The sequence below is a fragment of the Perna viridis genome, chromosome 6 (genome assembly GCF_037379345.1).
Source record: "Perna viridis isolate PV_CMFRI_1.1 ecotype Kerala chromosome 6, ASM3737934v1, whole genome shotgun sequence".
Taxonomy (NCBI): Eukaryota; Metazoa; Mollusca; class Bivalvia; order Mytilida; family Mytilidae; genus Perna; species Perna viridis.
In genome coordinates, this window is record NC_142450.1 from 4,407,497 (window position 1) to 4,413,885 (window position 6,389).

The 6,389-nt window shown below is 32.6% G+C and overlaps 1 protein-coding gene across 1 annotated transcript in view; it reads left to right on the forward strand.

The window, feature by feature from the left end:
- The window catches only part of LOC148613281 (uncharacterized), a 46,550-nt gene extending 44,788 nt beyond the window's left edge, over positions 1-1,762 (forward strand). Inside the window, exon 4 of the mRNA XM_088586604.1 lies at positions 113-1,762. The gene's annotated coding sequence lies outside the window, so the exon portion shown is untranslated. The remainder of the gene's footprint in view (positions 1-112) is intronic.
- Positions 1,763-6,389: the final 4,627 nt, after the last annotated feature.

Below are 6,389 nucleotides of genomic sequence, written 5' to 3' on the forward strand. Positions count from 1 at the left end.
GCTACAGGTGTTGATAAAATTTCTGTAAAATTGATAAATTGTTGCAGCTCATCAATTGTAAAACCAATAACTGATATGATCAATTTTTCTATAATAACTAGTTCTTTTCCAGACAGACTAAAGAAAGCACAAGTTATACCTATCTACAAAAAGAGCGATCCTTTCCTGAAAAACAACTATAGACCTGTCAGTATTCTCCCCATTCCTTCTTAAATTTTTGAAAAGGTGTTGGCAGAACAACTCTCAAATTTCTTCGAAAATATATTTGATAATTATTTGTGTGCATTTAGGAAAGGACATGGCTGTCAAACAACTGTGCTAAAACTTTTGGAAGCTTGGAAACTTGCTTTGGAACAAAGCTGCTATTCTTATGGATTTATCTAAAGCATTCGACTGCCTTCCCTACAATATTTTGATATGTAAACTGTCTTCCTATGGCCTGTCTGAAGAAGCCTGTAATCTGCTTTCATCTGATTTATCAAGTAGAAAACAACAAATAAAGATAGGTGGTATTGTAAGCCAATGGGCAGATATTGAAAAAGGTGTACCCCAGGAATCAATACTGCGGACTTCACTATTTAATGTATTTATCAATGACATTTTTTATTTCACTGAAAAGGGTAATCTTTATAATTATGCAGATGACAATAATTTGTCATACTGTTCTTCTAGTTTTGATGATCTTGTAAATGTTTTCGAAACAGAATTTTGATTGATTGGTTTCATGTTAACTGCATGCAGGCTAACCCTGAAAAATTTCAGGCGATTTTCGAATTGGTGATATTAATGTGACATGTGAGGAGACAATCAAACTCCTAGGTGTTGATATAGATTTTATGTTAATTTTGACATATTAAAACTATTTGTACAAAAGCTGTACAACAGCTGAATATTTTAAAAAGCGTTGGTAGAAATCTTTGTAAACTAAGTAGACTTACTATTTTCCATACATTTATATTGTCAAATTTTTATTTTTGTCCTCTTTCTTGGCACTTTTGTTCAATGGCCAATACAACGAAAATGGAAAAAAATACAAGAAAGAGCATTACCGTATGTGTATTATGATTATAACTCTTCTTATGAGGATCTTTTAATAAAGGCAAAAATGCCTTCACTACATATAAGACGTGTTAGAGCCATGGCACTAGAAACGTTTTACACGATCAAGCACCACCTGCATTATCCGATTTAATCTGTAAACAAAATCATACTTATAATTTCAGATACAATAACTTTTAACATTTCCTTCATGTAAAAACAACAAGGTTTGGGAAACAATCATTTAGGTACGCTGCTCCAGTCCACTGGAACTCTCTTTCTGTAGAGTTCAGACAGTGCTAAAATTTTAATCAATTTAAATCTATGATTTCTAGCTGGGAGAGAGAAAACTGCTCCTGTGTTGCCTGTAAAACATGATTTGTGTTACCATGACTGAAGCAGCGCACCTAAACCAAATTGTTCTCTGTGTTGTTCTGTTCATTTTTGTTGATATTTTGCTTGCTTATCTTGCTTAAATTTACGCTACTAGTTTTATTAAACAACTTATTGCTTGCTCTGCATTTAATTTGCTTTTAAGTGTTGGAAAATGTCTTAACTTGTCTTCGTCATATTTTATTTATGTCTCGTTTTATGTATTGGCTTATATGTATACATGCACTCACTTTTATATCATTCACTTTATGTCGGTTATAAAAGCTCTTTAAGAGCTTATGTCGTTTTATTACATAACTTGCCGACTTCAAATAAAGCTTATTTGATTTGATGATTGATATTAGTTCATTATTCTGACATCATTCGTTACCGATACACTAATACTGCGGATGAAAGCTAGTTGTCTGCGTATTCTGTACATCTTAAGAACAACAAGTTTCGCGTACAATGTTCGTAAAAAGTTTGTTCCACGGTCAGAATGGAGGGTTTTACAAATATCCGACGGCATTTGACGTTCTATAGAAAAGCGTCAGCCAAGATTACAGCACTTATTTCTTTCACATTTATTAGTTTTACTAATTTAGACAAATTACAAAACACAACTACAGGTTAGTTTCCATTGGTCACTGTCTTAAGCATTGGTCCCAAAATATAAATAATAAAAGCTTCAAAAGGATGACTTGAGACGGGCGTGGAAATTAATTTAGATTTTATAAAATGTTTGTGGTACCTTACGTTGGCTACATACTACTACGTTGTCTTGAATAATGTTCGATTAATGCCAAACTGATTTTAGTTAACAACGAACGAATCGTGTAGTCTCTTCAAGTACAAGTTTAACTAGATGTTTTGGAATACGAATTTGTAGATTTTTCCAATATGTTTAATTTTTCGTTAATTTTGAGTGTAAATGTGGAATAAATTTCATTGTCCATTATATAATTAGTTGTGAAAAGTTGTTATATATCATCGTCGCGTGAGATCGTCTGGTAGTGTTTCTGTTTTATGATAAGAAATAATATTTTTTGTACTACGCGTCTTTTCTCTGTGATTGACGTATATTGTCATTCTGGAATGGTGAAGGTCGGTTTCGTTGATGTTTTTGTTATTGAAAATCCGATACAGATGTTAGTAATATAAGGATGGGGCTTCCATGTATCATTAAAACAGTAGGATTACTCTCTGTATCTCCAGTCATTGTACAGACATTTCGACAATTTCTAGCTGCAATAAATTGATAAAATAAAATGCATTTTGACTTAAGAAAAAACACACTTGTGCATCTGAATTATAAAAAAAGAAAATTAGCCTTAATGTCCATTTGAAAATACTATGAAAAAAGTGAACAAAGTTTTTGTCATAAACTTCTGAAATGACGCAGCAAAACACATGTTATCATACAAAAGATTTTCGTTGGGTGTTCTTTTCCATGCTTGCGCTTTACCACGCGTCACGTATATTGTTATTTGATAGTATTGAAATGTCATCCCATGATGTCTTTGCAGCGGCACACGTGACTGTTATTTCTTTTACTCCATAACTTGCTAATATATCACATCGCTTCTTCTCGCTTACTAATTGATAATTACACTCGAACGTAGGTAGTTCATCCCAATTATCTGATTGACCGGGCTGATTATCATAAGTCCGCCTTGATACTCCACCTGCAGTAGTGTTAATTTTCCCTGGGGGGGGAGGGGGTATTTTATGTCCAAATCATAAGATTGTAGTAAAGCAAACCCATCGTGCAGACTTTCAGACAGGTTTATTCATTGTAAATAGTCATTGTAACCAACAATGATCCACAAATGTCCCGAATTTGTTGTGTCTTAAATAATAGTCAGAGTGTTTAACAGCATACACTAAAGCTAAGAATTCCTTTTTGCTTATTATATTATTCTTCTTGGAAACTGATAACGACTTTTCTGCATAACTTTTGACACGTTCAATACCGTCTTGAACAGGACCTAATATAGCTCCAAGTGCAAAAGAACTTGCATCAGTGTAGCGACGAAAAGGATGATCGTATCGAGGATATCCAAAGTTTGTTTGAATTCATCAAAAGTAATTTGACACAGTTCAGTTCATACAAAAGTTACATTTTTTCCGGAAGTTGATAAAGAGGTGATGCAATGGAATAGTATTGCATAAAACGACGGTATCATGAGGGTCCTAAAAATGCGCTCAATTGAGGGTCTCAATTATTTTAAATTAGTTGCATTGGTTTCGGGTATGTTTTAATAGCATTCAATTTTTCAGGATCTGCAGATATTGCTTCGCAGTTGATAATATGTCCAAGATCGCGTATTTCACGTTTAGCACTGCTATATTTGACGGGTGTAACTAATTAAGTCCTGCATTTCATAATCTCTCAAAAAACTGTTGTAAATGTAATAGATGGTCTTGAAAAGTACGACTGAACACTATAACATCTTCAAGATATACTAGTGAAAATTTCCAATTAAGGCGTCTCAACACTGCTTCCACGACTCTTTGAAACGTAATAGGGCAATTTTTCAGTCCCATTGGTAATCGTTAGAACTGAAACAATGTTAAATAACAACGCCACGGTGTAAGGGTGGTACGGGAGGTTGGGTAAATTTCCAATTGTTAAAACTATAATTGAAGATCTAAACATGAGATGTATGTGGGTGAATCTGACCCTAAGAATTCTAAAGCTTCATTGGTAGTAGGGAGTGAATAAGCATCTAGATTTGCAATATGTTTTTGAGTGAAAGAAAATCATCAACAAAGCTATATCCATTGTTATTCTTTCTCGCAACGAGCAGACAAGGAACGCGTCATGGACTAATAAATTGTTCAATAATGTCTTGCTTAAGCATATCGTTTATCATATTTTCCAAAACATTCTTTTGATGTGGTTCTATCTTATATGCACGTTGAAGAACAGGTTGTGTTTCCCCTGAAACCTCAATTTTGTGTTCCTTTTTAAAGTAAGCAATTTACCAAGCTTATTGACTTACTGATAATGATTTATCAACTTGATTTCTAACATCGACATATCTTTATTTAGTCATATTACAGACTCTACTTTCACCTAGAGATTCTAAATCAAACATTCTATCATGCTTTGCCAAACAGACAGAATTCCTAATATGACATTGTTTTGATTAAGCAATAGGTTTATCTGGGAAATTGCCAACACCAAACAAAATCTGATTTTTATCGACTTTACTTACACGCATTGACTTTACAGCCCTTATTCTAGAAGCCAATAAATTTTGACTGATTGATTGAATGTTGGGGTTTAACGTCCGAGCAGCAATATTTCAGCTATATTCAGACGATGAACATGAAATGGATGACAAAATTTGTTTTTACCAATAACTGTTTAAAGATACTGTGAATAAAACAAAACTAATTTCCAATAGTTTATATAATAAAAGTATAAATAAAAAATATAGCTCCAGAAACAGGTGTCGATGATTGGGAAAAAGACAGCTGGACCCCAAAATTATGACATTAATAACAGTGCAATTATGAAAAAAGAGCAATTCTTGTAATAAGAGGTTAAGAGGGAATAGTGTGAGAAAATAAAATTATGTTCTTCTAGTTATGGGCATAATTATTATTTTTGTCGTTCAAAATATGGACATATTAATCAGCTTAGAATTGATTGTACCATAATTAAGTTGCTAGATGCAATTTATAAACTTGTTATCGGATTGCTAATCGTCCTATAAATTATGTCGACACATACCTAATACTCGACTGAATGATAACTATTTTAACGTTGCTTGTTAAATCAAAACTGATAGCTTACTGTGTTTAAACTCATTCAGATATGAAATAATGATATGCAGACGTGTAGCTAAGTATTCTTACAGATTCAAGTGCAATGCAACTTAAAGAACGTATGATAAAACTGCCAAATATTAATGGGTCAATATCCTTTAAAATTACACAAGAACCGACACAAGTATCACTCTTTATTAAGAGGGACCATTGTGCACGTTTTAACAAAAATATGTATTCGATAAAGTAAATTATATATGAACAAATTAAGGAGATTTTTGCTCCTTGCTTCGTTACAGCAAACACTGTATTCAAAGTGAATACTAGATGCAATATAAATGATGCGCTAGACACATGTGAACGAAACAAAAGGAGCATTTTGCCCTAGTAAAATTAACACTCACGAAGTAAATATAACAATGAATGTAATTAAGTACCATTCTGTGTAAGAATCGGGCAATGGGTGGCACATAAAGGCATTTTTCAGTATATCCGAAAAAAAACTAAAAAGCTATTTAAGTTTATTCTAAAGCATCTGTGACGTAGATATTTTTTACTTTTTATAAAAGGAAAGCATGTAGGAAAGTTTTCCCTCAATTTTCCATAGTGCATTGCAACTGAATTTGATCTATCAAAATCTTTAAAAGGCAGAGTTTACAAACACTTTAATGTTTATTTCTGGTGGTTATCAGGTATAATTAATTGTGTTATAAAATTTCTGCATTTTCTTTCTTAAGTGCCACAACTTAAATACATTGTGCATGATTCTTAGACGGAGAAGCACTTAAAAGATATTGTTAAAGCCGCAAATCTTGACAAAAGGGATTGTTATGCCTTTACACTTTACATTCACCATGCGATGAAAGAAAGACATTTATAATTGCAGATCGAAAAAAGAATTTTAAGTACAAATAACTTAATAGATATTCAAAACATTTCGTCTTTAAGGTGGAACGGTACTATTTCTCATTATTGTAGGCTTGCTTTTGTGTACTTAAGTAAATACTTCCAACATTGTAATTGGACAACTTATGCTGATATCAGAAATCATTCATTAATTCCAGACTTTAACATTATTATACTTTAAAACAAATTGTTTTTTTAAACCGTTTTATATAAGTATAATGTTTTTTTTTTAATTTGTTTACCAGAAAAAGGGGGCACTTAGACCAAAACATCATCTGCATAAATAGGAGCAAAAG